We start from the raw sequence: 11860 nt of genomic DNA, 5'->3' as shown, positions 1-11860 counted from the left end.
ATTTGCTTGCTTGTTTTGATCTCAACTCATGCACATGTTATGTTTGATGAAATGTTAAGTCTATGAATCCTTGCATTTACCACCATCTCCTATCTTTTCAATGAGACTTGTAAGACATAACCCAACTCGAGTCTCATTAGACCATGCATGTTGTTGAGTAGGGAAGACTAAGTCGACTTGTAGGTGTTGTACAATCTAATCGATTCGGCTCTGGGACCCAAACTTTCCTAGGATTGTAAGATATAACCCAACTCAATCCATCACAACAATAATTGCTTGCTTATAATTTGAGAACATGTTTGTATGATCAATTCCCATGATTCCCCTATGATCCCATGACACCCTAGTGCTTTTTAATCAATTGTTTACAACCCTTTTAATTTATCTTGCTTGTTTATTTCCATTGATATTTTAGTTTAGTGACCTTCTACATCAACCCAATTTGTGACACCCCTAAGACACCACTAGTTGCAATAGAAATCTCATGTCAATACCCGTCCCTTGTGATTCGACCTTTACTTGCCTCTTTACTAATTGTAGAGTTGTTTGTGAAGCTATAAATTGTGTTTTGATTCGGACATGACCCAACGACCACACCTTAAATTGTGAACACGAAACGGACCGATCAAGTTGATTTAAACCTTAATTAGGAACTACGTCAAAGCAAGAAAGAGTTCAGAGGCAGAAACCAACCCAGAACAGGCGCAGCATCTGTTGCGTCCTCTGGAAGAGGCGCAACACTTCATGCGTCTGTTCTCGAGCTGGGTTCTGGCTGTGAAGTCAGAATCGCAACACCGTTATTGTTCGTTGGTAGATTTAAGATGGATTATTGATATTAGACTCGAATTGAAGCGTTTTAACCGATCATATGTATCCAGGCAAGTCACAAAATGAATTAAAACGAGAAATTTCAGCGGTTTACATGATTATGATTATACGATGAACTCGTGTCAGAAATACAAAAAGGCGAAACTTGAGGTTAGATTAAGACGAAACTGGACAAATAAGACTCGGAAGAAAACTTATGTATCAAATTGGGACTCCAGAACCTCGACATGAACAAGTCGAAACTCCGAAGAATCGATTTGAATTAAAACGGCAAAAATCCGCAAGTATTGAATTACTCTGGATTAAGGACGAATTAAGCATTGTAATTAAAAGGGAGTTGTTAAAATATGATTTATAAACTGAAATAACAAAGAGAACGAAGGAAAATGAAACAATAAGAAAAGGAGGAAATTTGCAGGAAGTCGAGGAAGAAGAAGAAAAGTAGGAGCATCAGGCAGTCCCTGGAAGAGACGTAACAAGGCTGCGATCCTTCCTAAAGGCGCGGCTGCTGCTGTGTTTCTTCTCGACGTCTAACCTCTGCTGTTTCGTAAAAACAGCTTTGAAAGGTGGATTTTAAATCGGTTTTCGAACGTGCTCTTGATATAGATTTACATTAATTGATACAAAAGAAAACTATAATAATAAAATGGGATTTACTCTCTCAGACTTACATGTTTGACAAAACGAGATTGACTAAATTTATCGTTTAGTGATTGCTCGACTCGAATATGCGTGAAACTGCCCTCGTTAGAGGATTTAGTAGATTGATTTACTTGATTAAAGGTTGAGTTGGTCAAGTTGGTCGGTCTATGCAACGTGACTGGGACTCAGAATGATCTGAGCTTACGTGGTCGATTGATGAAGCACGTAGGCGTCGAAAGGCAATAGCGTAGTCTAGAATGCAAAGAGAGAGAAAGAAAGGGCGGAACACTCGCGTGCCAAATATGGAGGCCGAAGGCCTTTATTTATACTAAACATATGGAAGAGTTTTGGAATGACACGGCTATGGAAACAAATCTCGAAAATATTCTAAAAAATGCGAAAAGAGGATTGGAGAAGAGGTGCAGCAACTACTGCGTTTCTTCGAAGAGGCGCAGCATTTGCTGCGTGTTTTCTCTAGCGGTTTCCTCCTTGGCAAGAAAGATTTCCGCGTTTTATTATGGAATTTCGGTAGATTTACACTTCCTTATTCCATGAAACACAATATTACGGTAGATATTTACTTAAACTATTAATTTTAATTAGGAATAAATATCTAGAGAATTCTAGAACACTTCGGAATATTCCGACTAGGCATTTAAACGGTTTTTAGAAAATGAAGCGGTTTTTTACCCGGACTCTAAATGAACTCTAATTACTGTCAAAACGATCGTATCGGTGCGTAGATGACGATTTAGGGGTTGAATCGAGTGTTTGAGCTATCACTTGACGATGAACTTACGTACTGTCATAAATCGTTACGCGTATCAAACATGCGGTCCAATCATCACTGGGTGATTGGCGGGAGGTGTAGAAATGAGGTATCTACAGAGTCCCCACTTTGACTGAGGCTTGGACAAGGCGAAAGTCAAAGTATAGCCATCAGTTCAATCGAAGATTACAACCTGACGACTATGGCGATGCGAGGCGGCTCAAGGGGACCGAACCAAGGACCTGTCGTCGGGAACATTTTAGAGTCTGTCGACTATTGGGGAGGGTCGTTTAAAGTCCATTAGACTACGTAAGGAAGCTCGCCAGCCATAAGAAGAAACCATACCTGAGACACCCCTGGGTGAAGGATTCGAAGGTACAAATACTCTTCGGAGAATTTTATCTTAAACTCCGTGGGGAAGAATCATATGTTGAGTCGACAACGGCGTGTCCTTGGCACCGCTGAGGAGAAAATAATAGATTGACAATGACACGTCCTTGGCATCGTTGAGGAAAATAAAGGTGTTTAATCGACAACGGGGCGTCCTTGGCGCCGCTGAGGAGAAAATACGCTTGGGTCGTCATAAGCAAAATTCCGATAAAGAGGAGAAGCCCATGAACTGTATTTAGTGATCATGAATTCTCGCTAGGGAACAAAATGGCGTGGTTGTCTGTAGTCTGTTGAATAGAAAATGTCGATTCGGACGAAGAGAACGCCCAAAAAGGAGTCATATGTTGAAGATAAGATATCGGGGAAGAGGCGCATGAAGCCCGGGCCCACAAATAACGAACTTATAACGAATTTTAACGAATATCGGCTGGAGACTCGCTGAGGAAGAACGCCCAATCTCTTTTTTTTTCATTTTTACACGAATGAACTCATCATCGGTACTCCCCTCGTCTTCATTGTCAATAATCTCTTCAAATTCACTGATATATGCCTCTTGTAGATAATCGACATCTATATCATTAGTCATACCACCAGCATTTAAATTCATATTCTCTACTAGAGTGTCTTCCTTACTTTTTATAATCACCTCTCTTGGGACTTCATCACTTATATCAACATTATGTGCGTCCATCCCAAAATGAATAAAATATAACTCAACTTTCCCATATGTGACTCCATCAACACGAAGTTGCTCAATGGTCTCATCATCACATAATAATTGAATTTTCTTATTATTTTGAAACATGAAAACGCAATCAACATCAGCTACTTGATAACCCAATCCTTGTATCAATATGTCCTTTTCCTTCATATTTAGTTGACATATATCCAAAGTTCCTTTGTCAATCAATCCACCAACATACTCAACATCATCTCCATTAGGCACAAAACTTCCCCCATGAAAACATCGATAAGTGACAATATTAGCAGAATTTGACCCTAAAATAATTGATAATTGATATATTGGCCTTGTTAGTATCATATTAGCAGCAAATAGGCCATCATTTCTGATGATAAACAAAGAATCAACTAGTTATACGGAAACTAATAAACATTAACAAATTGCACATCTTAGTATATCAGTTAATTGCTAATTTTATTGACATAATGCTTTTTTTTTCCCTTCTAATCAGGTATCATAGTCAAATAATAAAGCGCAAAAGCGAAATAAATGATACATCAATTGGGAAAATTACCTCTCGGCATGGGGATAACCATAGCTGCTACATGAGAACTATTCTAGAATGAGGATAGTAATGAAGGAGATAGGAAGCAGAGATAAACAGACGTAAGAAATAAAAATAGATGGAAACCTAAATATTGGAAATATTTAAATCTTTTTTTTAATTTATTATTTAATTTAATCTATCCTTGTCATCTTTCCGGTGCCACGTCAATATTTTCCGGCGAGAAATTTACTCGGATATCTCTAATTGGGGCGAATTGCACATCGGGTATAACTTATAGGGTTAATTTGCATGTGTAAAATGTTATGGGGCTAATTTGCACGTAGTGGCAAACGTTTGAGGCTTATTTGCCACTTCCCCTTTTTAAAACAATAAAAACTGTATTGTGTCCAACAAAATGTGCATTATATAATGAACAATAGCATATTCTATCATTAATATTTTACTGTAAAGCCTGCATCAATAATCTCCCAAATAGTATTACTACCATTAAGTTCGGTGTGTAGAATGATGAATTGTCATCCTAGAAGTACATCATATTATGACTTGTTTTTTTTTTTTTTTTTTACAAATGTTAATCTATTTCTATTCTGTACATTAGAATCTCAAATATCGATAATAAAAATTAGAGTTAACGATTAATGTAAAAACACGGAAAATTGTTATTTACCACTTACTATTTACTGTATTTGTAACTACCACATGCTCTCTCCATCTTGACAAATTGTTGACCTTTGCTTTTGGTTCAAATACCAAGGAAGATGGAGGACACCATTTGTTATTGTAATTGATGGATAAAAACTCGACAATATCAAATTACCTATATAAAAACCTTCATAATATAGAAAAGGGAATGACTGAGACCGCCTAAAATAAAGTAGGTAAATAAATGATGAGTAGTGTTTTAGCAAGATTTCACGCAGGGAAGTCTATCTTGCCAGGAATAATAATGCAGAGTGATCTAGCTCTAATACTTAGTCTGACAAATTGATACTTAATTAAAATGAAAGTAAAATAAAGTTGACACAAGATTTATACATGGAAAAACCCTTTGAAATGGGAAAAAACTACGGGCACCAAATTATGAGGGGATTTTACTATCACTTTGATTATATTTCTAAGTACAACGGATGTATGATTAATGCTAGAATAAGAGTAGGAGTTTTTTCTATTTACTATCACTTTGATTATATTTCTAAGTACAAAATGGCGCCAAAAAGAAGGGATGCTGCTCAAAAACCCACTGAAATAGAGGACACGGCTGATGTTGTTGGTGTGCCTGATATAATACGTGAAAATGAGGTGGTTGAAATGGATCCACCCGATGCGATTCTTGCTATTATGCTGATAGTGGGGTTTGTCGCATTCTCCCAATCAAACAATTTAACTCAACTAATGTAGTAGGGTAGTCAAGGCCGAACCATAAGGAGATCAAGTATTGAGTACTTATTTTGTCTTAGATTATAGGTTAGCTACGAGAATCAAGATTATGGTTGATATTAACTAAACAACTAAACTAGATTAACTAAGACTACTAAACTAAGTAAATTAACAAGTAAAGAAATAGAGATCTGAATAATAAAGAAAGGTATAGGGCCTGATCTTACCTCCGACATGTTCATTTACTATCATAATCCCGTTAATTGGTCATGAGGGTGATGTGTAAAGTGGAAAACGCCTCTAATTAGCCTACTAACTCCCTCCCGGGCTCATAAAAAACTAGCTATCCCGACTAACCCTTGTTAAGAGTTTGAAAGTCGGTATCCCAAGTTTAATACCCAACTACCCGAAAACACATGTAATTCTCTTGGTAGCATAGTATAGACTAAGGTCATTAAGCCGACGACGCTTTCCTGGTCATCCCTCCCCTTCTCCCGAAGGTTGATTTCAAACACAACACTAGGGGTGCCCTCTGATACCGTCGTTTAGTACCAAAATTAAATTTATAATTCCAAACTAAAACTATAGCTAGTGATAGTAAGGGTCGAACCACAGAGAGACAAGGTTGATTTTGTTTGCTATTTTTCAGTCTATAAAGTAACAATTAATTGGGGGTTTTGAAATTGATTGATTAACTGGCTAATTGCTAAAATGAATATTCTTAACAAGATAAAAAGAGGATCGGGAATTTCGGTTCACCATGGCAAATAACAACAGTCACCAAGCGCAGAGGTCTCATAATACGGTCTCAGGGAAAATAGGCTAGTCTTTCGATCAAAGCTCAAATAACCTCACGGTCTAATAATTCCCTAGAATTTATCAAAGCTTTCACTCAAGAGAAATTCTAAATCTAACGATAAATCAAATTACCAATCTTTCAATTTAGCAAAGAAATCTATCAAAAGATAACAAGACCAATACGGAAGAACTCATGCTACACAACAATCCTAATTTCACACCATGGCTCACCTTATTCCCAATCAAAGGAATTACCTACGCATAATCATAACTACACTAATTGCGAAATTAATAAATAAGAACAAATTCAACATGATGGAATCTAACTAGAACAAAGGGGAGAAATTCAATTGCTGAAATTAATTGATGAAACAAGAATCAAAATAACAAGGAAAAATAAGAAAGAGGAAGAATTGCATAAAAAGCTTACTAATTGAATATCAAGAACAAAGCATTCGAATCCAAGGTTTCCGTCTCAAGCTAGATCTGAAAACTAAGTTTTTTCCAGAATGAAAGCCTAACCTAAAAGTTGCTGCGTTCTCTTCGATAAAAAGATACCCAAAGTTAATTACAAGTTGGGCTTTTAAAAGTCTAACACGGAGAAATAATTATCACTCGAAATCGGGTCGATCGACAGCCGAGTGGTCGATCGATCGAGTATGCGAACAAAAGAGCTTCTAACTGAGCTCCAGTGGTCGATCGACTGAAAAGCATTGTCGGTCGACTGAAAATGCTGAGCAGTGGCTCCTTGTCGCTTCCAATCAACTCTTCACTCCTTTGCACGCAACCCAAGGTGAGTGAATACGACCCTCCTTCTTCTTGGCTTCCTTAAACTTGCTTCCGGAGGACGAACTCGGCTTGATTTAGCCTACTTCCACGCATTCCTACAATAAATCATAGAAAATGTAAAGTAAACCGTTTCGGGAGAAATAGCAGCCTTAAGCTACCAATTATGCATAGAAATACATGCCAAAACCACAGATAAAGTGTATAGAAAATGCACGTATCAAATCTCCCCAAACCAAACCTTGCTTGTCCCCAAGCAAGCACTATGACCCGTATAAAAAAAACTAAATGGAACGGAGTACATTTCAGAGCTAACTACAAGTCAATGCCAAACCATTTAATGCCCAAAGTCAACCACTGCAAAGCTTAAACCAAGTGAACAAATTTATGCATATCATAGAATTAAGTCGGGCGTTCGACCTTGCAAGACTCATACAATCGGACTCTCCCGGATCACTCTTTTCTCAGCAAAGCAAATGGTAAGATAATATGTAAAATAGAGGGAAGAAAAGTATAGTCTCTCACCTAGACTGCGACCGACAAAACACGTATGCTTGACTAGCATGAATAATGATTCTATTTACCGTACATACGCATAACCACCGTCAAGGACTATCACATGCCGAACTATTGCAAAATTTGGATATGTGAGGCTAAGTGGGAAAGAAGGGGCAAAACAATTATGGAAGAGTGAAGGTAAGAGCCAAGCTAGTACCTAATGAACCATTAGAACCCGTATCCCGTTCTTCCAACTCAATAAAAAAATAACCATGCCTTTATTGACTAGGCAACACACAAATCCAAACGAACGCCTCCAAATCAAGAGGTAAGCACATGAGGCGTGTTTTTATTTCAGCCAAGACTTTATTATTTTCAAGACTCCTTTTTTTTCATTTCTGTTTCATTCTTTTTCTTTCATTTTCATATTTTTTTTTTCAAAATCTGAACTGGTGGTCGATCGACCAACGATGGCAGTCGATCGACCACCCTGCACACTCCAGAGCATTCTGCCCAGGTAAACAACTTCCCTTTTTTTTTCATTTTTCTGAATTTTTCCTTTCTTCATGTTTTCAGGCTGAATTAATTCCTTCACTTCTCAAAAATACCCGCTCCAACATTACAAGAGCGAACCAAAACAGCTTAAATCAACAAATTCCTCTACTACTTCCTAGCTTGGCATACCGGTAGGCTAAGTATGGGATGTAGTTGAGGGCAACTGGCAATTTTGGCTTATAGTGGAGTTAATGGGGTAAAATGAGAAAGGGGAAGATGCAATAGTTCTCAAAACATGCAATACCGACCACAAACCAATGCGTATAGGCAATAAGCAATCAAAACTCATACACGTGCAAAACATGAAATGAAGGGAGTAACTACTCTCAATCCTAAATTAACCGGTCATAAATGTCACCAGTTATAGGCTCTATATCTCAGAAGGTATAAGTAGTTTGCCAAAAGTAATGAGTCAAGTCTAATTGCCCGAAATGGATTCCATAACAAAATTTGAGAGGTCACTTTTAATTCTTGCTAAGCAGCTATGAAAAGGCAAGGAATGGCATATTTGACTAATAGAGCAAAATCATCATTAATAACTCCAATCCGACTCAACTATATGCAAAAGTAAACGTGATATTTTTGGTTTTTATGAATTTTTTCAATTTTTTTTTGTTTTTTTTTTGGAATGGATGAAAATAAAAACAAATGCAAACAGAAATGCACTAAACATGTGACTGAAATGCAATAAAAAACAGATGCAGATGCAAAACAAAAGGCATATGCAAATACCCTCCCCAAACCAAAACGCACAATGTCCCCATTGTGCTCAACAAAGAAATCACCAAAGCGGGAAAATGGGAGAATAAAAGCATAAAAAGTAAAAGGAAGCGAAAAGAGAAAGGAAAATAACTCACAAAATACGACCTCCCCAAACCAGCCAAAACGGGAGGTCACCAAAGATCTAATCTCCACCCTCGTAGTCGGAGTCTCTCCTCGTCGGACCCCGAGTCACTCTCCTCCTCCTTCTCGGCGGCGAAGCAGGAGTGGCCCTCCGGAAACGGAAGGAGTTGCTCTCCGGAAAGGGAGGGACCGGAGTGGTGGTGGTAGGAGTAGGTCTGCTAGCGGCCCCGAGGGTAGCCACCCACGGGGGAACAAAGTAAGAAGGGTGAGCCCGTCACCCGTGGAAGCATCCCCCCCCCCGAGCTAGCTCGTCGTAGACCGAGTACAGGGCGATGGCCGTGTCCAATCTGTGCTCGTTGAAGCTCCTGCACAAATCACCCAAGACACGTGACATTGCCCTCTGGTCCATGACCGGAGGGACAACCAAAGGAGTAGGAGGTAGAAAAGTGGATGAACCAGCGAGAGGGGTGGTAGTGGAGGTAGGGGTGCCCGTGAAGAGGAGGCACGAGCCCTCCTCGAAGTGCTAGCGAAGGTGTGGCGACCACCGGAGGAAGCCCGTAACTAGGCGGGGGGCGGCGAGCCCCCCTCAACAATGGGTAAGGGCGGGGACGGGAGGGTAGCCGGTGACGGGGATGCGGTCACAGATGAAAGAATCAATCTTCCACCGCATCTGTCTATCGATCCAATAGACACCCCTCGCGTAACGGAGGTCCATGAAACGCAGCTCAGGGTCGATGGGGTCCTCCTGTCGAGGGAAAATTAAAACAAGGCGGTTGGCGATACGTGTCACCAATCCGCCACAGGCAATGGTGGTCAAGGTGCCCTCACTTACAGTCTGAAAGTGAGCGGCGGTCAAGTAGGCAATGTTATAGATGCGGGCTCTCCGACGCTCAACGTTCAGATAGCCCGCCAAAATCGACAGCTCAATATTATTCACATTATTAGACTCTTTACGGCCAAAAATGGTATTACCCATTAGCCGTAGAAAATAACGAAGAGGGGGCAAGTGGACGGAAGTGCCCGTCCTCCTCGACCCGTAAGTGTCACCGATACAAGACCACATGGCCCGGTGAGTGTCAGAGGGGTCCGAGGTTCTGCCCTCGAAGTAAAGACCCAGAAAACCCGCAAAATCAGCAAGTGTCAGAGAATAATTGACATTAAAAAGTCGAAAGGAAATGCAGGGTTTGGTCGCATCAGCCTCAAAGGCTTTGGGGTCAAAAGCGTAAGAGGAAAAGAATTCAAGGGTCATAACATAGTACGTGAACTCAGCCATGTCCACTAAACCTGTCATACCCGTCCCATTTAGCAGGGACACGACCGACTCGTAACAGCCTAGTTTCTCCAAAGTGTCTTTGTGGAGAAACCGGGTAGCTGTGACCTTTACACTCGAAACAAAGAAGGAAAATTTAGCGCGCTGAATAGGTTTATCAAAGATAACCTGCGGATAGTCAGGTAGACTATCCGTAGTGGATTCTATCATCAGGGGCGGTCCTCGTTGCCGCTTAGCTGGCCTTTGGCTCGATTGTCCCTCTTGCATTGGCTCTTTTCCCTTTGTCATTGTTGTTACCTGCAAAACAGCCCATAAGCAACGAAAAACCCCTTAGCAATGTCAATATCTGGAAACCCGAATCAAGATCAAACCTGGAAGCGAATTAGGGTTTCGAATAAATTGGGGGAAACGGCTTAAAACACGTCCTAACTGCTTATTTGCGTTGAAAAACAAGGGGGAAAGAGTAGACTAAGAAATTAAAGTACAAGGATGACAAGAAATCAAACCCTAGAATCGATTTCCCTAAATCGATTTTTCGTCTCAAGGGCACATTACTCGAAAATTTCGCATGGAACTTCAGCAAAACTCGAATAAAAGGCATAAAGATAAGATTAGAAACATACCTTGATGATTTCCTTGAAGATTAAAGCAAGAAAGGAAGAGAGTGAGACGGATTTGCAGTTGAAAACGCGAAAAAGGGAGAGAAAATAGGGTTTGATCTTTTCTGATTTTGGGAAAATGAAAGAATAAAAGAGTAAGGGATGAAGACTTCCCTTATTAGCTTCATTCTGAACCCGCGAAGTGGTCGATCGACCACTTTACTCGGTCGATCGACCAGATTACCTGCACAGTAGCTTCTGGACTCTCCTCGTCGATCGATCGACCAATGGACAGGTCGATCGACTGCAAACGCTGGCGTTTAGGCTTTAATTCGTCAGAAATTCCTTTGCCATCATAATTTCCCGTCCTTTCCTCACAAAAATCAAGCACTCCTCCTACGCACTTTGCATAAAATGAATTCCTACAGAAATTATCAAAGGCGTACAATTTTCCCAAACCAAGAAATTGCAAAATGCATGAAATTAAACAAAAACTCAAAAGAAAGGCGAAAAAAATAAATAAAACAAAACAAAACAAAATTCCTAAATTACAAAATAATTACAACCTGGGTTACCTCCCAGTTAGCGCTGGTTTAAGAGGTCCCGCACGACCTTGTTACCTCACTTTTCATCATCTGATAGCGGATCGAAGTACAAAACCTCGACCTTCCCAACATATGCATCTGATCCATGATAGTGCTTCACATATTGGCCATTTACCTTGAACCTTTCTCCAGCAGAGGTCTCCAATTCAACGATCCGAACTTTGTGACAATGTGACCGTATAGGGGCGGTCCACCTGGATTTCAGCTTACCAGGAAATAAACGGATACGAGCGTTAAAAAGATGTACCTTATCGCCGATATGGAACTCGCGCTTGATGATTCTCTTGTCGTGCCAGCGCTTTGATTTCTCCTTGTAGATCCTTGCATTGTCATAGGCCAGCAGCCTAAATTCCTCTAGCTCATTCAAATTTGTGTCATGCGTTTCTCACGAGAGAGGTTAGGATCTAAATTCAAATCACAAATAGCCCACGAAGACTTACGCTCTAACTCAACAGGTAAATGACATGTCTTACCATAAATCAATCGGTATGGTGACATCCCGATTGGCGTTTTAAACGAAGTTCTATAAGCCCATAAGACATCAGCTAACTTAAGACTCCAATCTTTCCGTGATTTAGAAACAACTTTAGCTAAGACTTCTTTCAATTCTCTGTTAGAAACCTCAACCTGACCACTAGTTTGGGGATGAT

The sequence above is a fragment of the Silene latifolia genome, chromosome X, assembly GCF_048544455.1.
Source record: "Silene latifolia isolate original U9 population chromosome X, ASM4854445v1, whole genome shotgun sequence".
NCBI classification, from domain to species: domain Eukaryota; kingdom Viridiplantae; phylum Streptophyta; class Magnoliopsida; order Caryophyllales; family Caryophyllaceae; genus Silene; species Silene latifolia.
Note: the sequence above shows the minus strand (reverse complement) of the source record.